The following is a 22,828-nucleotide window of genomic DNA, read 5'->3' as shown; positions in this document are numbered from 1 at the left end:
ACCCTGACTTCAAATGTCCTCTCTCGCACTGCCCTTTTGTGTTTGACCAATGGGCCTTGCGCTCTTCCACTTTCTTTCCTTTCTTCCACCTCCCTTTGGCTCTTTAATCTCGCCTACTAACCCTGTAACCTCCCTATTCTTCTCCTCCCCGATGTCCAAACCCACATCACAACATTCTCAACAAATAAAAGAAGCGCAAGGTTGAGTGCACGGTGGCTTAAGCGCAGCCAGCCGAGGCTTGTTCTGTTCTGTGCTCGTACTCCAAATGAGGTTTTACTCACTTGTGAGGCTTGTTTGGAACATTGCTGTACCCGAAGTGAACACCATCCAAGAGAGTGGGAGGATGATAAAGCGAGTGCGTTCCAAACCGAGTTGTGCTCATCTTTCAGCGTTTATGCAAAGCTTTTGAGAGGGCAGGATAAGCTCATTTTCTAGTCGCTCTCGAGCAGCCGATTTCATGACTCTTACATGTAAGGTTTTTAAAGGTACAATAGCATCCCACTGTCACCACACCTGACGGCTTTTGTTTGTGTTTTCCATGGTTATTGGGAGGCGCATACTCTGACAGCAGGTAGCATCGTGAGCCCCTGAAGTTTATTGGAGGCAGGCGTCTCTGGATTTTTGATCACCCCAGAGGAGGTATTAGCCTTGTTAGTCAGCAAGGATAATTTCTTATTTACACGCCCCAAGCTGTGAATGCTCGCAAAGGAAATGTGCTACCAAAAATGGTTTGGAAAATGACTTCTAAATGAAATAAATGCTCCTTCCCGACTTGGCTGCAGGGCCTAAAGCTGAGAAAAACCTTCATTATGCATTTACTGTAATTCATTTAAAGGGTTATCAATTTGCAAAATAAGAGAGAAGGGGATCTTAGAGGGGGAGCGCAAGGAACAAGGCAAGATGAAAAGGCCTAAGATATGCAGAGGATAGCTCAGTGCCAATTACACACTTTTCCATGTTCTGAGGCTAGTGTTAAACGCCGCAACTGCTCCTCTCATGTGTCACGATCCACCCACCCTATGAAAAAGGAAGAAATGATTCGCCTTTAATGAAGACCCTTAAATCCTGTTCTCCTGTATTTCTGTTCAAATATTGTCCTTTCACTTATCTAAACTCAACCAAAGGTGGAGTCTCGAGTCTCGTTACTTGACTCGAGTCCCGATTTCAGTCACTCATTTTAGCACTTGAGACCTATGAAAGATCAGACTTGAATTGCAATTGATTTGATTTGCCAGGTTTTACCTTTTTTAAGTTGAAATACCCACATTAACAAACACATCTTGAGAAAAAAAAGAGCTGCAACATGCAAAGTTTGCATCTCGCCAACAATGAAAAGCAAGAAAGCTACCTTAGCAGCTTAGTGAACATACAGGGTGACCCAAAAAAAAGTTTACACTGCCATAATACAATTTATATGCCATGTTTATTCAGCTTAGAATTAGAATTTAATCACAAATTATACATTATTGTAAAGAACATGTACAGTACACTCTATTTTTCAATGTGTCCTCCCTTAAGTGTCACAACAGCCTCCAGGCGCCTGCGGAACGCTTGACAGGTCTTCTTTATGTAGGATGCTGTCATCTTTTCCCAAGATCTAACAATGGACCTCTCCAAGGTTGCCGCAGAAGTTTGTGGCTTCTTACAGGCACTGTCCTCCACAGTTGCCCATATGCTACAATCCAGGGGATTGAGATCTGGACTCTGGGGTGGCCACTTATCACCTTGTCAATCAACTTTTTGGTCCGCACAGATCTGGCACTTCCAGACCCAGGTTTTCGTAAGGCTTTTCCAGTATCTTTCAGCTTCTTTTTAACTTTGTAGACTGCACATCTGGATATTCTCAGATTTGCTGCAATCTCAGTAGGTGTCAGACCGGCACGCAGCAATTCAGGTACAGCTAAAGTTTTCTTCATTTTCAGCCAGAAGCACAGGAATTGTAGAGACGAGAGATGACCAACTGCATTGAGTGACCTTAATGAATCACTTAAGCATGACAACCTATTTAGATATGTTTCAATGACTTTTAAACAAGCAGTCAACTGAGTGTAAACTTTTTTTGGGTCACCCTGTATACAATAGCTTTGGCTGAAATGAACTAAAGCTAGGTTCATACTGCAGGTCTTAATGCACAATTCCTAGCTTTTTTTTTTTTGGCGTGCCGGTTCAGACTGCCTTTGTCCATTGAGCCTGTTCAAGTATTACACATGCGTACTAATTCGCAGTCCGACACGTGCTGAGCAAACTGACCCGCATGCCCAGATGCATCAATACAAATGACTATACATGCTGGCTGTACGTAATTCCAGGGTGATCATATTTTAATTTCCAAAAAGAGGACATAAATAACAGACATTAATAATCCCGATTTAGTCCTATATTTAAAATTTGTATGGATTGATAGAACGCATACACTCACTGTGCGTCGGTTTTCCCCGACTTGGCCATGTAAGCAATTCTAAAATATTGCTTATTTGACGCACAGAAAGAAAACCGAGAATTATCAGGCTTATCCTTTACATTTTTTTTTGTATGACTGTGGTCAAGCCCGCCTCCTGCATAAAAGCAGAGTTCAAGCTATGTGCTAACGTTTATGCACATCTCTTCGCTGCCATCCTGCCCACTGCTCTTGCTCTTTGCTGCCGTAATTGCTGCATGAATTCCGATTTGGGAGACTTGACAGTTCAGACTGGCGCCACATTCTGCAAAAAAGAGGCCCAGATTGAATTTCAACCACATACAAAAGTGACCCAGATCTGATTTGAAATGATCCACTTTTATGCGACCTGTGCCGTTCACATCATCAAGTTAATGCCTCACTTGAGTCAGAAAAACATGAAAAATATCGGATTTGTGCACTAAGACCTGCGGTATGAACCTAACCTTAGCTTGACGATAGTTTTACATTTGAGAACAAAAAATAGAAGACGATACAGAGAAACCATTAAACTACACTATTCAAATCTAGCCAAATGTTGTCATTTACTAATGCAAATACAGATACTGAGTGCCAGGTAGCTAATGTGTGACTTGTTTTCTGATTTAATGTAAGTAATAACTTGTTTGAAATTAGTGGGGACTCAATTTGACTTTTCTTAAATTTGACCACAGTAATTTGTTTAAACCCTGGGAAGTTCAGAATGTTTAAGATTTGCCTTAATCTGAAGAGTTTAGTTAGTCGGTAGAGCTGATTTCTTCAAATTCCAACCAGTTTGTCAGTTATTTGTTGGTGTCATGGTTCTGGAGTGGATTGCGCGAGTCAATGGTGCCTGCTTAGCATACCAATGTAAAACGATATTAACAGATCTAACATAGCCAAATAAATTCTAAATGCAGATCGTTATTCATAATACCCATGCGGCCAAAACAATGTCACACCAAACTACCGTAATCCATTTAATTCTGCAGAACTATATATATATTTTTTTAGATGCTTAATGCGACCACAATAGAGAGGGGTGCTTCGGCCACTCGTGCTCAGTCTGCTGAGGAGTGCCTTTCGTTCCCACAACAAAAATCAGCGGTGAAAAAAAACGATATCGCTCCCCCCCACCTGCCTAGACAGCCAGTTCCCTGCAGAGCTGCTGGATTACAAATGTTGCCGTTCATACTACAATTATTGTCATGCAATAGTAAGTTTTAATAACTAGCCAGCATTATTGATTGCATGGGTCATCGGTGATTTTCATATGTTTTTATTTATTGTTGTCCTAAGTAGGCGCAATTGAGTCGCGCTAGCTTAGCCACTCTGAAGCTCTGAAACTAACAAATAACCAACAAACTGCACGGAATTTGTTGAAATCAACACCACGGGCTAATTAACGCCCCCGCTAACTCGAAGATTAAGCCTTATGTCAAAACTTCTGAACTTCCACTTTAAAACCTAAAAATGAACACTTTTTTACTTAAACATACAGTATGACTTAATCGTACCTCTGCCGACGACTACTAGCTTTCATTCGTTTTCCACTGCTCTCTTGGCAACACTAGAAAACGCATTATTCCCATCTTTTGCAAACAAGCTGAGGATGAATCATGCCCCCTGTTTGAACAATTGCAGGAAATGTAAGGAGACGGCGGGCATTTTTTCGGAACCAGAAAACACTACTTATCTGCTGATAAGTGTGTGCGTTCTTTACTTTATCAAAGGGAGGTATCACCCTATAGTTGCATTTAGCCTTAAAACAATGGAGAAAAAAAGGTAAAACGTAACTTTTTCTAAAGTAGGAGGATGGGGGTGGCTAATGCTGCATTGTTTAGTATGAATGCTTACTCCCAGGGATGCAATGTTTAGACAACCGAGTGTCTACAGGAGACATCTGTGAAGCCTGGCCTTGTGACCTCGTAAAGAATGCTCTTAAGGTGGTTGTGGTAGTGGTGGTGGTGAAGGGGGTGAAAAGTGCCTCCACATACATCATGGCCTCCAGGACATAAAGCAACAACACGGGGCAGATGATTTACCACCCATAACATTAGGCAAACCCGCACATTTCAGTCTTAACATTATTGACTTATCAGTTGAACGAATATTTATTATTTTTAGGTGGTAGGCACCACCAGGAGTCAAACAATTTTCAAACATGCTTGAGTAGTTAAAATGGTCATTGACAAGGTATCTTTTTGAAACAATGGTCATCAAATCAGTGTAGCAAACTGAGCTTTAATCAGTGATTCGCTTCTACACTTCTCTAACAATGGAGGTTGATAACAGAAGGTTTATTTTATTCCCGTAGCAACAGTTTGACTTTTTTCTCGTGGTAAAAATACGACTTTTTTCTCGTAGTGTCACTACGATAATAAAAGTATTATTTCGTTCGCTAATGTAGCTTAATAAACTGCTATTTACTTTCAGTGTTGTTAATAACGGCGTTACAATATAACGACGTTATTAACGGCGTTATTTTTTTCAGTAGTGAGTAATCTAATTAATTACTTTTCTCATCTTGGCAACGCCGTTACTGAGGCGGGAAAGGCGTGCGTTACTATGCGTTACTAAGTGTAAGTGACGTAATAGCGAATTGGAATAATATTGTGCTTCTCCTGAGTCTATATTTTAGAATATGCTTCATAAATAAGGAAATCTTTTGGCTCATCAACATCAAATTATAATCAATGGATAGCTTAAAATTGATGCTTCATCGTAGCTCCCAGGTAAGGTACATGTACGTAAAGTGCGTAGCAGTTTACCCTATGTAATAATACGACTGTTTTTTCTCGTGATACCAATATGACTTTAATCTCGTATACCTTTTTTCTCTCCCTTATTTGGCCATCATCCTTTGTCATAGGGTCCTTAGAAAAGGTTTTCCATTAAAAAGGAACTTTAAGGCTAGAGATGGATGGTGACAAAGTACCGTAATTTTCAGACTATAAACTGCTACTTTTTTTCCCTCATTTTGAATGCTGCAGCTTACAGGCCAGTGTGGCTTCTTTGTTGATTTATTTGGGTTAATTGGTAACATTTTATTTGGCAGCGGCATCACAAGACTGCCATAAGACTGTCATAATTATGAAATGACACTATCATGGGCATTAATGAGCGCTTACGACGGTTGTCATTTATTGTCATCCGGGAAAATTATGTCACTAACTCCATTTATGTCCAGCTCGGATCTTTTACATACATTCAAAAGTGACATAATTTGCCGGATGACACAAAATGACATCTGTAATAAGCATTCATTAATAGTCATGGCAGTGTCATGTCATAGTTTTGATGCTTTTATGACGGACTTATGGTGCCACTGTCAAATAAAGTGTTACCAAATACAATCACTAGCAATTAATGAAACAACTAGATCAGTAACTGAAGAAATAATTGACACAGAACATGAATTTTGATTGTAATTAACAACTGTAGTGCTGCAATGCATGCTAGGAGGCATGTTGGATGACAACAGTGTTGACAGCAGGTAGCAGCAGAGGTTGACTGTCTTCCCCAAAGGCACAGTGACGGCACAATGAAGCTTATTGAAGCAATGATGGAGGTTCATTTGGTTTTGGGACAGTCTTATGTTGCCGCTGTCAAATAAAGTTTTACCGGTTAATATCTTTTGGTGTTAATATGCAGTGATACAGAAAGGACAACTGCGGTTTATATTCCAGTATGGCTTATCCATGAACAAATGCCGTTTTTGTGTCAGATTTGGTGGGTGGCGGCTCATAGTCAGGTGCACCTTATAGTCCGAAAATTAAGGTAATGTATCGGATTCAGATTATGAATAAATAAATACTTGTAGTGAGTTGTTATGCCCATGTTGTCGGGGGAGATTGTGCAGATATACAGTATGTTGTGCTTCGCAGGCTTTGGTGCTCTTCCTCCTTTGCGCCCACAATGAGCTCATTTTCATCCTTTATGAGTCAAAAGGAAGCTTGGTTCAAAATGAAGCCCTCAGAGTGCAAGAGGGGGGATCCCTACTGCTATTCAAAGCACCTGCCATTGTGTGTGTGTGTTTCCATTGTTGTGCAAGCTCCAGGGGCATGCAGCAAAGCCCCTCTTGTTGTTGTTGATGCGGTGGTGGTTGTTTCCATCTACACCACTGGCTGTGGCCCTTTGCCCTCATTCCCTTATTACACCATCATTGTGTTTTTTTATATCACCATTCATGTACCTTTGCTTCCTTTTCATACTCAAACTCTTAGTCTTCCTCCTTCTCTGGTGTACCGTATATGTTTATTGTTCTTTTTCGAGCACCCTCATTACAGCACTGCTTAGATTTTAAGGGCCTGGTTCTTTGATTTGGCTCTCGTGGGGGGAGTCGCTGTTAGCTGCTGGCTAACCGCTACCAGGTTTGCTGCAGCCATAGATGCTGCATCTCCCCCGCCCAGCCAACCAGCCAGCCGTCTCAGAGAGCAGGCTTGGGGGTATCGCTGGGCTGAGGGTGCATGTGAGGAGAGAATTGAAACGTCAATAACCCCTCCGAAAAAGGCAGACAAGAAAAGAAGGGGGATGGAGAGCTTCAAAAAGCCGAGGATGCTAATTAATGGCATGAGAGAGGCTTCTCTTGCTTCTGGAACTTTTAACGCTGTGTGATGAAGATCTTATTTGGAGTCAGGTCCATTCCTGCTGGCAAGACAGTACAGTAGAAAGTGCTTGAAGTCTCATTTAGACAAGAAAGAACACTGATTTGTTAACCTGAGTGTGCAGGATGTTTCGTAATGAAAGAAGTGGGTATATTTATCATTATGCGTTCAGTTTACGGCGGAGCGACGGCTTCGACCTTACGTCGTCATTGAGCATTCGGAGTTCTGCGTCAAGGGAACGTATTGCTCTGTAATTCACCGCCAAGCCACTAGAGGGGTGTGGCTTTGTCTTTGTACGGTTTTGGGGGACTCTTGTCGAATTTCTTTAGTTGAGGCGTAAGTGACTCAGAAGACGTTTGCGCAGGTGTTTGAAAGTTTCTAAAATGGCAGTGCTATTGTGCTGAACTACAAACAACGTTCTTAGTGAACCAATCACAGACCTTTCACATTCACGTCACCATGCATTGACGTGACGCCGGCAGGCATTTTAATTTTTGGTCGTAGTCTTTTGGAAAAAAAGTACTTATTAGTCTTAGTCATATTTTCAAAATGTGTTCGTCTTTTTCTAGTTTAGTCGACAATTCTCAAAATGTTTTTGTCTATAAACTTCAAAAGTCTTAGTTCATCAATAAATAAATGAATAAAAGGTTTCCAACAATTTCGAATGAACATGACAGACGAGCACGTAACTGTCGAGTCTGCAAGGACATCACTGTTTTCATGATGATAATACACACTAGGCAGGAATACAGCATATTATTTGCAATTACCTCAACTGGACGACACAAACTGTATGTAAAATGTTTTCCAAGAGTTTAAGAAGATTCCGAGTCACTGCACTAAATGCTAATGCGAATGCTATGCTAACGCTACAAGTTAGTTTAGTGTGTAATGATCACTCAGCACAGACCTTTAAAGGCTAAGAAAGCAAAACTTACCAAGCAGCACCAGACACATATGTTTCACAAAATGAGCCTGGAATGGGCAGGTATGGGAGGCGCAGCACGTCACATAAGTGCCACGAACAAACACTGCTAAATGCGTTCTAACTAGACATTCATTCATTCATTTTCCATGCCGCTTTTCCTCACGAGGGTCGCAGAGGTGCTGGAGCCTATCCCAGCTAACTCGGGGCAGTAGTACAATAGGAAAACAATTACACATTGTGAATTTATGATGGAAACTATGGCAACTTTTTATTTTGTTCTCGTGTCGTCAGACGACAACTGGCATCCATCTCGTTGTTTTAGTCTGCCAAGACACGTTTTCAGCACGTCATCGTGATGTCATCATCATGAAAAAAATATTCGTTGACAAAATATTTTCATCATAGTCATCGGTGACGTAAACAACACTGCGTGACGCGTAGTCAGGATTTTTTGGAGGCACATGTCAGACTACGGCGTTGGGTTGTAAATCGGGTCTGCGTTAATGGCGTAGGTCTGCTGTCACCGCAACTCAAATCAGCCTTAACTCAAGAGGAGTCTTTAAGTCATCTGAGTCTGTCTTGACTTGACCTACCTCTGTCTAGGTCTTAACTGAGTCAGAGTTCCTTCTACATTTTAAACCTTGATTTGGTCAGCATCGTAATTGCCTTAGTCTTGATCTTGACTTAATCGTAACTCAAAGTTATGATGCCAACTAGACTTTCTTTAGTTTTGGTGGTGACTCAATCTCACCTTGCCACATTCACGTTCTTGAAACTGTACATTTATACGTGGTTCTTAAAACTTCAAAAGTCCAGTTTTGAGTGTTTTTAGAATTTCTCATCAATAACTTGTTTGAAATTAGTTGGGACTTAATTTGACTTTCTTAAATTTGACAACAGTAATTTGTTTAAAACAGGGGAAGTTTAGAGTTTATGAGATTTGACTTAATCTTTAGGGTTTAATTAGTCGGTAGAGTTGATTTCAACAAATTCCGACCAGTTTGTCAGTTATTTGTTAGTGTCAGGGCTCCGGAGTGGCTAAGATTGCGCAAGTCAATGGTGCCTGCTTAGCATGCCAATAAAAAAAAATGATATTAACAAATCTAACATGGTCAAATAAATTCAAAATGCAGCTCGTTGTTGGAGATACCCATGCGGCCAAAACAATGTCACACCAAACTGCCATAATTTGTTTCATTCTGCAGGACTATTTTTTTTTTTAGATGCGTAATGCAACCACAATAGAGAGGAGTGCTTAGGCTAGGGATGGGCAAACCGGTCCTCGAAGGCCGCAGTGGGTCCTGGTCTTTGTTCCAACTGACCCAGCACAGATAGTACAACCAATGAGGTTTCAGCAGAAATGAGAAGCACCTGACTGCAATCAACTGATTGCACTTCCTAAACAGCTGATTGGTGAAAATGTGTCGTCTTAATGGGTTGCAACAAAAACCCGCACCCACTGCGGCCCTTTGTGGAATAGTTTGCCCACCCCTGGCTTAGGCCAATTGTGCTCAGTCTGTTAAGGAGTGCCTTTCGTTAGTGGAGTCAGGATTTTTTGGAGGCGCACGTGAGGCTACGGCGTAGGGTCGTGAATCGGGTTAACGGCGTAGGTCCGCAGTCAACGCAACACAGAAGCATAATTCAGTCATCTCAGTCTGTCTTGACTTGATTTCAACTCAATTCAATCATGATGTTAAACTCGCCAACCCTTGACCTACCTCCCTCTTGGTCTTAACTGAGTCAGAGATCCTTCAATGTTTCAGCCTTGATTTGGTCAGCATCATGATTGCCTTAGTCTCGATCTTTACTTAATCAAAACTCAAAGTTATGATGCCAACTAGACTAGACTTGCTTTAGTTTTGGTGGTGACCCTTGTCACGGTCTTGAAACTGTACATTTTTACGTGGTTCCTAAAACTTCAAAAGTCCAGTTTGGAGTGTTTTTAGAATTTCTCACCATTCTCTATGAAATTCTCCTGAGACTCAAGTATTTTGTGGGTGAATGAAGCTAACACAAACGGATGTTTCCTACAGTATCAAGAGGGGTAAATGTGTGCCAAGACCCAACGGAGGACACCCGGCCCGGGTTATTGACTTGTAAAGGCGCCGGTAGGTGAGGGGTCTCGACAAGACGTGAGCGACTCGACGCTCTCGTAAATCCGAGTGATTTCTACACTAGTTGGCTCCCCGGAGAGAGAGACAGAGCCCCGCTCGGCTGTATGGAAAAATGCGGCGATGAAAAGAATGAAAGAGTAGTTTTGTGAAAGGAGATGTTCGTTCCCCCTCCGTGTGTCGCAAAACCCCCCCTGCCCCCGTTTCTGGCGGGAATGAGAGCAAGAGGGGCGGGTGAAGAGGGTGGAATGAGCACTGTACTGTATGTATGTCAGTCGTCATTGTGTTATGGTTTGTGTAAGATTTTGTAGTACAAATTTGCACGTTAGTGAGTTGTGTTGCAATATCAACAACAACACGAGAGGATACTGACCATATTAACTCCTCTTGATATTGACGGAAGGGTCTTAATTCATGACGTCAAAGCATAAGTTGAAGAGTACAGCTAGCATGTTTGCTAGTTTTAGCTATGCATATCTAACAGCAAATGAGCATACGAAGCATAAATGAACTCCTCCCCGTGCTCGCTAATCAGACGAATTCATGAAGCTAAACCAAACTGACAATTAATGTTTGCTAGGCCGGTGACAGAATACAAACAACAGCAGGAGAGCATACAAAGTCTGTATGAACTCCTTTCCATGCTGATAGATCAGACTAATTTATGAGGCTAAACTGCACTGACATAGTGCAATGCAGGCGGGTGGGTAGAGGGGGAGGAAGTTTTCATTGACTCTCCGGCGCGGGCCCGAGCCAAAGCCCCGCAGGGATCCGGCTGGGTTTGAACTTTATCAGGGGCTGCACTTAATCAATACCATATCGGAAAAAGAATTAATTACTAAAGCAGAATAAAACAGCCGCATTTTAAAGCGAGGATTCATCAATTCCGTAATCTCTTGGTTACAGCTCAGGTGTCGGGAGGATCATTTCAACTCGGTGTAATGAGGAACTGTGGGAGTTTACAGCTAGCCTCCGCTGTCCGACTCCTGTGTGTACATGCACGCACACACACAACTTGCAACCAACTAACTCCCAGCTCTTAGCCGACATCTAATCAAGATATTTTCCTCCCTTTTCACCTTTATTCCCCTGCATTCCTACTTGTTTACCTGCTTCTACTTGCTCTCGGGAGAATTTATATAGAAAATGAATGCACCATAATTTGTAGGAAAGATGGATTTAAAAAATGAATGAATATTATGGAATAAATATATTGAGAATTTTGGTATAATATGCAGTACAGGTAGTCGTTGTAGTTTACGAAACAAGTTCTGTTCCTGCGCTGGCGATGTAACCCGGATTTCCACGTAAATCGGAATTAACCCTTTAAATACCTTAAAACACCCTCTACATTACAAAAAAATCAAAAAACATATACTGTAATTTTCGCATTATAAGGCACCACCCACCAAATTTGACAAGAAAACCACATTTGTTCAAAGATAAGCCGCACTGGACTATAAGCCGCAGCCGTCCTCATTGTAATATGGGATATTTACACCAAAAGATATTAACCGGTAACACTTTAATTGACAGCGGCATTATACGTTTGTCATAAGACCAAATGAACCACCATGAAGCTTTGAACCAATTAGCCGCAAAGCTTCATTGCTTCAAGAAGCTTCATTTGGCCATCACTGCTCCCTCGGGTGAAAAGTCAACCTCTGCTGCCAGCTGCTGTCAACACTGTTGTTGTCCAACATGCCTCCTAGCATGCATTGCAACGCTACAGATGTAAATAACAATCAAAATTCATGTTCTGTGCTAATTCTTCAGTTACTGTTCTAGTTGTTTCATTTATTGCTATTTATGGTATTTGGTAACACTTTATTTGACCGTGGCGCCATAAGACTGTCATTAGACAATCATAATTATGACATGAGACTGACATGAGCTTGCCTGGCACGGCCAGACTGTTTTCCCTGTATTTTTCAATCACTGTGAGAATAGTCTCGATTATTTGTGTGACATGTTCTTAACGAGCAACGTCACTCTTGCGCGTCAGAAGTCGTCTCCACAATAACACAGAAGGCGAACTAAAGAGCCAAGAATATGTTCAAATCCGCAGTAAAATCAGTTTTGAATTACCAAAACCACATCGACACAAGTCATTCACAACAGTCTGTCTCGCGCTAGCCGTTAAATAAACTTCTCCGCTCGCGCCGCGCTAGTTGTCGCTTTACCAACGTCACGTCTGCCCATCGCTGATTGGTCCACTTTGCTGTCTGTTTGTTGTGGTTTGCTCCGCCCTGGAAATTTGATCCGCGGCAAGGTCGCCAGACTCAATCGCTGGAACAGCGGTGAGTCTAGAGTTCCAGGCTAGTCATGAGCATTAATGAATGCTTATTAACAGATGTCATTTAGTGTTATCCGGCAAATGATGTCACTTTTGAATGGATGTAAAAGATCCGATCTGGACATAGTTAGTGACATAATTTGCCGGATGACACTTAATGGCATCTGTCATAAGCATTCAGTAATGCCCATGATAGTGTCATGTCATAATTATGACAGTTTTATGACGCCGCTTTCAGTTTAAGTGCTACTTATTAACCCAAATAAATCAACAAATAAGCCACATGATTCAAAATGAAGGAAAAAAAGTAGCGGCTCATAGTCCAAAAATTACGGTATTATATGTCATTGTATTGTCCTCGTCAAGACGTTGGAGCTAAGTCCTAGCTAGACAGTGAGCTAAGCTCCAAAATGACAACGTCTGACGCCCGCGTGGTTTGCTGACTTTATTCAGCTGCTCATGACATCAAAACTTGCAGAATGAAACTAAAATAAAATGAAATTAAATCAGTCTCATCTTCAATAACAGCAATTCAAATACAAGTAGCTGCTCATACAGCAATAACGATTAGCACGTATCAGTTAGCGTCCACACATCATCAATAACAATCAAATAAACTCGCCCCAAGTATTCGACCACAATTGAAAGCGCACAATAAACAGTACATAAGGAGTTATATACAGCTTTCGCCTCTGGATGCTTCACAAGCAACAAATGCGCGCACAGGCTGTCACCTCTTCATTCGGCTGCTTCTTCATGTGTGCGTGTGCCGTCAGTGTCGTATGTGTAAATGCTCTAGCGTGCGGAAGTACAACATTCTCTACGCTACCTGCGCCAAAATAAAACCATGCATTACAAAACAAAAGTTTTGAGACGCTGGCGTCGTAAAGTCGAAATTGCGTAAATCGGGTCCGTCAAAACCCGGGGACTACCTGTAGATGGGATTTTTTTCCTGGCTAGCATTGGCAGAGCAGTGTGTGTTTGACAGAAACACTCACTAACCGGTCCTGTTTTCTGGGAATTCCTGTCTATGCGGGGAACGAGACAACGGTTTATTAAAGTCCAAATCAATGAATGAGCGCCGATGTGAAAGCAAGAGTCCCGCTGCTGTAACCATCAAACTGGACATTCCTCCTGACCATACCGGGACACCGCTGGGGTGTAAAGATCAAGTCGTCGCCACAAAAAGATGTTTTTAGTAAATGGCGAGTACATTCTGGTTGTTCTCTCCTGACGACTGCTGTTTTCCAGCCCTCCTAGTGTTTGACCTCCACCTTCGAGTCTGTAAACTGACTGTCCTCGACTTGCCGTGATGTGGAGTGGGGGGGTTTCAAGGCAAGTTGCAAGGGGGTTATGGGTGATGAATTGGCTTTTTAGTGAGCTCATTAGGAAGCCAAACAGAGTTTAGACTGGTGGAGCAGGGCAACAGTGCAGTAATCAGTTCTGCTCGCTTTGTTCCTTTGCCTTCAGGACATTCATGGGAAGAAAAAAAAAAAAAAAGGGGGAGAGAAGGAGGAAAAAAAGTTGATGGCGTTTGGTTGATGAGAAGACTGCTGAGAAGCTGAATTCTGATGGTTGACTTGTTGATTTGTAAACCTTTTAATCCATTTAGACTTTACACCAAATCCCCTAGCGGTTTAGTATATAAACAATGAAAAACCTGTCGATCAGGTATACTAAAGATGTCTTTAATTAAAAGAAAAAACATTATTTTTGAGGAGTTTTACACTCTAATCGACGGATTACATCAACAACTCATGCTTTTGACGTTTAATGTCCCAACATTAACAACAACAACAACAAAAACATACAATAAACCACAGACTTTATAATGATATTGACGGAACACATTCCCAGACACTGCGCCATGCCTTCAAGTAAGGGTCGAAGTCTGTCGCGGTTATTCTCAAACACATGCAGCGATCCAACGCCGGATTTAGGTTGAAAATTTACAAAAGCTGTACCGAATACAAACAGGAAGGACTCTCTCAGTAGTGATTTTTTTCGAGGATTCAAGGTAATTATGATATTTTTCTCAACCATGCATGCATTTTGAAACGTTGCGAAAAAAATCAATGATGGAAATTAACTGCTACGGCATGCGTCATAATTCGCAATATTTATGTAAAACAAATGCTGACTGCCCGGTTCTTTGCTCTTTTAACAAAGAATCAAGACTGTTTTACGTCCATATCTAGAAAGAATTCAGGGATTTAAGAATTTATTAACAAGAATTTTCAACTTCAAAAGCTCTTTGTGGTGATAAGGCGACGCCACAGTGGCTTAAAGACTAGCAGCACATTTGACATATTTACGTAAAACAAATGCTAACTGCCTGTTCGTTGCTCTTTTAACAAATAATCGAGACTGTTTTATGCCCATATCGATAAAGAATTCATGTATTTACGCATTTATTCACAAGGATTTTCAACGCAAAAAGCTATTTGTGGTGATAAGGAGGCGCCACAGAGGCCTTAAAGACTAGCAGCACATTTGACATATTTACGTAAAATAAATGCTAACTGCCTGTTTTTAATTTTTTTTTTTAATTATGCTTTTAACCAAGAATCAAGACTGTTTTTCGTCCATATCTATAAAGAATTCAGGGTTTAAGCATTTATTCACAAGAATTTTCAACGCAAAAAGCTCTTTGTGGTGATAAGGTGGCGCCACAGTGGCCTAAAGACGAGCAGCACATTTGACATATTTACGTAAAATAAATGCTAACTGCCTGTTTTTTTTTTTGTTTTTTTTTTGTTTTGCTTTAAACCAAAATCCGAGACTGTTTAACATCGTTATCTATAAAGAATTCAGGGATTTAAGCATTTATTCACAAGAATTTTCAACGTAAAAGCTCTTCATGTTTCCACATGAAGTCTATGAGCAAACATATTAATATGTGTTTCTATTTTACCCCGTTTGGACACCGAACTGCGCTTTTTTTTTCTCTCAAAATCACAGAACGTGCTGGGTTCCTTTAAAGTTAAAACGTGTAGAAACAGCTTGTTAAAACTAGTGATCATTGTCTCATTTCAACATAGCCTCACTCACTTTAGGGAATCCCCGTAGTTTAATATTTAATGCTGAAGTATACTTAATCCGTCCGTCTTTTTTCTTGTGGATTGTAAAAGTCGAAATAATGGTGGCGTGAGCAGGCTTAGTGTTGTGCAGTTTTGTACTTTTTGGTAGTGAAGCCTTGACAACAAGAGTCGCTCAGGAGCGCGAGAGAGTGTGAAACATTTGCATTGTACACAAAGCCCCTTCATTAAGCACTCATCCTTGTCGTCTGAGTAAAGGGGCAGTCATGGGCATCACAACTCCCTTTGAGTTTCCCACCCACCCCTGCAATTTAACTCTTTTGCAATCCATGCAAATTGGGTCCTGACATCTGCGAGTGCCTGCCTCCTCCTCGGTTTTACGCATCTTTATTTTCGGCGGCTCTTGTACATCCCAGACGCACCCTAGAAACCTGGAAATCTCTGCTGAACCATCGAGAGTTTTACAAGTATTTCCCAAAAACATGTTTCTTTAATGTTTATTGAAATATTACAGCCTATTCAAGAATAATGATATTAACTAGAATCTGCAATTTCTGGAGAAATTACTCTGGGTCGGATCTTACAGATCTTAGCCCCGCCCAGGTTGGTTTGGGGACACTTCGGGGACAATATCAGGTCACTTCCTGTTGATGTGGGAACATTTGGGGGGCGTGGCCTGGTTCATATGAGGTCATTTGGGGATATTTGGGGGCGTGGCCTGGTCATATCAGGCTATTTGGGGACATTCGAGGGCGTGGCCTGGTCATATCAGGTCATTTGGGGACATTCGGGGGCGTGGCCTGGTCATAGGTCATTGGGGGGGGGGGGGGGGGGGTCCGATTGATATCTGGTCATTTCCTGTTGATTTGGGGACATTGTATTTTTTGCCATTGAAAATGGATGGGAAAACATTTGGACGTCCATGGCAGTCAATGGCATCGACTTACGTAGGCGTCAATGAAGTCCAAGTACATTGGCATCAATACAATGGACAAACATGCCCGTCAATGGCATTAAACAAAGTAAATGTCATGGGAAATTTGGACGTCCATGGCTGTCAATGGCATTGACATCCATATGCGTCAATGGAATCCAAGTACATTGGCATCAATAGAAATGACATAAATGGCCGTCAGTGGCATCTGTCTAAATTGGCCTCAATGCAAAGTTAATGCCTTTGGAAATGAATGAGAAATTTGGACGTCCATGGCTGTCTTTGGGATCGAGTTACATAGGTGTCAATGGAATCCAAGTACATTTGCATCAATAAATTCGACATGCATGGCCGTCAATGGCATCAATGCAATGTAAATTCATTGGAAATTCCATTGAAAGTGAATGGGGAAATTGCATCCCATTTAAAATGAATGGGAAAGTTTTCGGCAAATTTGCGGGGAACGGTAAATTTTTTCAAAATTATGCATAAAACTTTTATGCCCCTCACCATCCCGGAATTTTTTAGGTCCAAATTATGTAATTTGGTCAAAAATTCTAGGACTAGATACATTTTGAATTTTTTTGTTTGTTTTTTAATCGGCGTTTACGGGCGAACGGAAAATATTTCGGGGTCGTTCAAAAAATTCCCTGCGTCGCATGAAAATTCCGGTCGTTTCGATATTCAAACGGTGCCGATCGGTCAAATGGTTTGGACTGTGTGGCGCGCCGAAGAAATCCCATTCCAAAATTTTTCGAAGACCCAGATAATAATGTGATCCATAGTGTAATGTCACCAAACTTACCACATACAAATGAAAACTGCAAAAACTATGCATCAGTTGCAACTGGGTGAGAAATCATAAAACAAAATAAACCCCAGGGAACTAATTCTTAAAAGCTACCTCCGCCCCCTGTCTTCTTCGCCTTTTTGTAGGGATGTGCGCGGCAGGGTCACCGCGAGAGGCCTTGTATCGGTGGAGAGGCGATACTTATCTCCGGCATTCCAGGGATGACAGAGAGATATGTGCCTGATGGCAGGGTTAGGGGGCTTAGAGAAAGGGGCGGAGGAGCGCGAGTTGTTGAGCAACTACCCCCCCTCGTCCTCACTCCCTGCATCACCGTCCTCCTTACTGCCTGACTGCCCTAGCTCCTCGCACGTAAAACCCATCTAATTAGACGCTCTTATTCCACTTCATTAAGGGAACACTTAATGATGTATTTTTGGGGAAGACAACTACACATTACCTCTCATGCAAGTGAAGCCGTTGAGTCGGAGCCGCCAGGATGCACGTACAGCTGCGTTTGAAGTGATTGTCCCCGCATCTCACTGGAGGAGGAGAGCAAAAGTGGGCAGGGGGGAGTGGCAGTTTTGCCTCTTTCACCTTTAGCCGCTGTCCTGGTGGTAGAAAGGGGAAAAAGGGGGAGAAGGCGGGTAGTGACATCTGAGTTTGGCAGGGAGCCTCACTGAAGGAGAGAGTTTGTTGTAATTGCTCTGACAGGTTTTAGGGCTGTTAATGACTCCGGACCGAGCGCTACCAATTTGTCAGCATGCTTGCTGTTTACTAAGCTGTTGTTTTATGGTCCAGTGCGGGGGCCTTGCCGCTTGTTTAAGCACAGATCAGGAAATAATCAGTGTAAAATCTCCCCCGGCTGTTGCCACGCTTAAAAAGAAAAAAAAAATAACTACGCATTTAAGAGTTCTCATCTACTGTATGATTTCAGCAGTGTAGTAGACCAAATGGTGACACCGAAACAGACTCGAGAGGCCGTTTACACGGCATTGTTACCTTAATCAGTTTGTTGACGTGACAAGAGCATTTTGAAGTCTGGAAATCACAATGAAGTGTTTGTTATTTTTGTTTAAAAAAAAAACAAAACTCAGAGGAAAGAGTCCCTTTTTTTCGAGATGCAAGAATTTCTATGCATGTAATATTACTCTTAGTATTGCATTTAGACATCATGTGATTCAATAATTGAAAATGTGGTTCCGAATTTTGAATGTCATAAGTTAGGGCTGCAGCTATCGAATATTTTAGTCATTTTAGTAATCTACTGAAAATTCCATCGAATAATCGAGTAATCGGATAAAACATATTTTTTAAGGTAAAAAATTTGATAAAAATTCTGAACTTCCCCGGTTTAACAAATCACTGTGGTCAAATTTAAGAAAGTCAAATTGAGTCCCTACTAATTTCAAACAAGGTATTACTTTCATGAGGTCAGAAAACAAGTCACACATTAGCTACTTGGCACTCAGCACCTGTACTTGCATTAGTAAATGACAACACTTGGCTAGATTTGAATAGTGTATTTTTAGGGCTGCAGCTATTGAGTTTAGTAATCGAGTATTCGACTGAAAATTCCGTTGATTAGTCGGATAAAACATCTTTTTTTTTTTTTATTTTTATTTTTTTTAAATAAAGAGCAATTATAAATATACATGACAAAACAAGACATTTCATCTGATATTAAACTACTTTTAAACAATCAATGTCTTCATTTTAGATGTACATTCTTGAAAACAGCCAACAATTGCCTCTCAGATGTCACGAGAAAAAAAAATGGCAACAAATTCACTGCTTTCACTCAAAAAATCTCTTATTTAAAAAAAAAAAATCTTACCTAAAAATGTCATTATGTTTGATAACACACATCACTTAAGTTAGGTGTTTTTCCCCACGTGTTCCAATTAAATTTCTATTTGTGTCAAGCTATTTTTAAATTCTATTTAAGTTTTAAATTAGTCTAAATTGTAAGTCTTAATTGGATTTTGAGTTTGTGCAGTGTTCAAAATAAATGTATGATCCCTGCTGTATTGGAGCACATAAGGCGCCAGTGCTACTTGGTGTTTTATCCATCTATGACTACTGAGCTAAAATTGACAGTTAGCTTCATTATGTTTTTATTTTACACCCTCATCACTCTACAGTGCTGTGATTTTACAGATTAAATAAAGCCTGTATGAAAGACAAGTTAGCTACGCATCGAGAGTAGTCATAATTGATAGAAACCTAGCCCTCCACAGGGCTAATGTTACGTTAGCAAGGTAAAGTAATGTTAATCTTTTTTCAAATTTATTAGCGCTACGTTAGCATAATTTTACCTTGTCCAGAGCAATGTTGTTAATCTTACTTTAAAGCAGTAATTGATTACAGTTACAAATTACTTCTCACACAAAGTAATTGAGTTAGTAACTCAGTTACCTAAATGTAAGAGTTACTTGTAAAAGTAACTGGCGTTACCTGAAAAAAATAAAGAAATAAACTGTAATCTTTGCTATGCTTGGAAGTCATTTAATGTGAATCAACCGTTAAAGATGGTAAAATTGCTCCCGTTATTGCATTAGTTCCCTTCAGTCTACTTTCGATATGTGAAAGTTTTAAAAGTGTTTCATCATTTAAAGATAGATTCAAGTCAAGATTTTGCAGATTTAGGAGTATTTTAGATAAAAAAGTTACTTAGGTACGTGAGGTTCTCTACAACAGAGCCTTCGTGAGAAGTCTACTGCTTTAGGATGTCGGATGTTTACTAACGCTTGCAAGTCTATCATTTCACATTTAGTTCTATATACATATGATATCTAGCGTCATAAAGGAGCATCATGTGGCCGTAGTTTGCAGGCTATCGGCTACAGTCAGGTTTTATTGGAGCCACCTAGCATCGCGTTTGCAACGACTCTGACTTTTCTCGCGTCATTCAACCAACGTAGTAAGGCGTAGTGATGCACGTCTTGAACATCGTCAGTAACAGTAACGGCGTTGCCAAGAAGAGAAAAGTAAATACTTAGATTACTCACTACTGACAAAAATAACGCCGTTATACTCTTACACCGTTATTAACAACTCTGGTCCTGAGTATCGCTCCTCCGCTCTCGGGGTAAACAGGGTGCCTTCAGTGGAGATGCAGCATTGAAGGTCGTGCTGTAATGTTATGCAAGCGCTGTCGTACAGTGAATACAAGAAACAGTGTTCTCCTTGGTGTCCAGCTTGAAATGCTCCCACACTTTTGACATTTTCTGCTTTTTCTCTGTGTCTTTATCTTCCCCTTCATCTGCGTCTTCGTCGTTACCTTCATATTCATGCATACTTGAAATCAAATATATCCGCTGCCTCTCTAGTCTTCCTGTACGCACAGGATGTCAACACATTGTGTCGCATTAAAAGTAGACCGGACAAAACTTTGTGCTTAGAGCTGGCAAAATGAAATGATTCCTCTAGGTGGAGAAAATTCCTTGATCCTTTTTTAAAATCAAGTTACTCGAATTATTCGAGTAATCGTTTCATCTCTATGCATAAGTAGAGATGTCAGACCCGATCGATCGGCATCATCGATCGGGTCTGATCACGTCATTTTCAAAGTATCGGAATCGGCAAAAAAATATCGGCCATGCCTTTTTTTAATATATATATATATATACAGTTGGGAGAACAAGTATTTGAAACATATTTGATAAATACTTGTTCTCCCCATTGTATATTTTTTAATTAAATCGTTTTCTAATTGTATTTATCGTCACAGACATAATATGTTACACTCATCCAGAGTCTTTAGTTTAGGCTTAAGGTAGGGTTATCAAATTTATCCCGACAACGGCGGTAATTAATTTTTTAAAAAATGTATCACGTTAAAGTATTTAATGCAATTAATGCATGCGTTGCACGACCCACTCACGCATTGTCGCGCTCAATCTGTTATGGCGCCGTTTTACCTATATAGAGAGATAAAAGGCAACGTAAAATAAGTAGAATGAATTTTGGCAGCCTTTGGAGCCTATTTTTAATAGGCTAAAACCTTACAATCCCTTTCCCTATAGTTAGAAATATCATGGGAAGCAATGTGGGGAAGCAAGGTAGCAATTGATCTTTTTCTTAACACCGTTATTGCCCACCGCAGAGAAGATATATCAATTTGTAGCACTACGCACAGTCATGGTTCGACTTCCCATCATGCATTTGGGCATGACCTTCAGTATCATTTCCTGAAAGCTCAACAAATACACTAGATGGCAATATTTAGTCACAATATACAAAGTCACAAGTCTTTCTATCCGTGGATCCCTCTCACAGAAAGAATGTTAATAATGTAAATGCCATATTGAGGATTTATTGTCATAATAAATACAGTACTTATGTACTGTATGTTGAATGTATACATTCGTCCGAGTTTTATTCATTTTTTTCTTCATGCATTGCCAAAATGTATATGATCGGGAAAAATTATCAGGAATGATTGGAATTGAATCGGGAGCAAAAAAAAAGCAATCGGATTGGGAAATATCGAGATCGGCAGATACTCAAACTAAAACGACCGGGATCGGATCGGGAGAAAAAAAACATGATAAGTAATGTAATTTGTAGTGTCATATACATACAGTGCCTTGCAAAAGTATTCGGCCCCCTTCAATCTTGCAACCTTTTGCCACATTTCAGGCTTCAAACATAAAGATATGAAATTTAATTTTTTTGTCAAGAATCAACAACAAGTGGGACACAATCGTGAAGTGGAACAACATTTATTGGATAATTTAAACTTTTTTAACAAATAAAAAAACTGAAAAGTGGGGCGTGCAATATTATTCGGCCCCGTTACTTTCAGTGCAGCAAACTCACTCCAGAAGTTCAGTGAGGATCTCTGAATGATCCAATGTTGTCCTAAATGACCGATGATGATAAATAGAATCCACCTGTGTGTAATCAAGTCTCCGTATAAATGCACCTGCTCTGTGATAGTCTCAGGGTTCTGTTTAAAGTGCAGAGAGCATTATGAAAACCAAGGAACACACCAGGCAGGTCCGAGATACTGTTGTTTAGAAGTTTAAAGCCGGATTTGGATACAAAAAGATTTCCCAAGCTTTAAACATCTCAAGGAGCACTGTGCAAGCCATCATATTGAAATGGAAGGAGCATCAGACCACTGCAAATCTACCAAGACCCGGCCGTCCTTCCAAATTTTCTTCTCAAACAAGGAGAAAACTGATCAGAGATGCAGCCAAGAGGCCCATGATCACTCTGGATGAACTGCAGAGATCTACAGCTGAGGTGGGAGAGTCTGTCCATAGGACAACAATCAGTTGTACACTGCACAAATCTGGCCTTTATAGAAGAGTGGCAAGAGGAAAGCCATTTCTCAAAGATATCCATAAAAAGTCTCGTTTAAAGTTTGCCACAAGCCACCTGGGAGACACACCAAACATGTGGAAGAAGGTGCTCTGGTCAGATGAAACCAAAATTGAACTTTTTGGCCACAATGCAAAACGATATGTTTGGCGTGAAAGCAACACAGCTAATCACCCTGAACACACCATCCCCACTGTCAAACATGGTGGTGGCAGCATCATGGTTTGGGGACCGGGAAGATGCTTAAAATTGACGGGAAGATGGATGCAGCCAAATACAGGAACATTCTGGAAGAAAACCTGTTGGTATCTGCACAAGACCTGAGACTGGGACGGAGATTTATCTTCCAACAGGACAATGATCCAAAACATAAAGCCAAA

General features: G+C 40.8%; 1 protein-coding gene across 7 annotated transcripts in view; it reads left to right on the top strand.

Moving 5' to 3' along the window:
* meis2a (Meis homeobox 2a) overlaps nucleotides 1-22,828 on the top strand; it is a 225,099-nt gene that overhangs the window by 51,372 nt on the left and 150,899 nt on the right. The window lies entirely within an intron of this gene.

The sequence above is a fragment of the Corythoichthys intestinalis genome, chromosome 15 (assembly GCF_030265065.1).
Source record: "Corythoichthys intestinalis isolate RoL2023-P3 chromosome 15, ASM3026506v1, whole genome shotgun sequence".
Taxonomy (NCBI): Eukaryota; Metazoa; Chordata; class Actinopteri; order Syngnathiformes; family Syngnathidae; genus Corythoichthys; species Corythoichthys intestinalis.
Note: the sequence above shows the minus strand (reverse complement) of the source record. Positions and strands in the feature narration are given on the sequence as shown.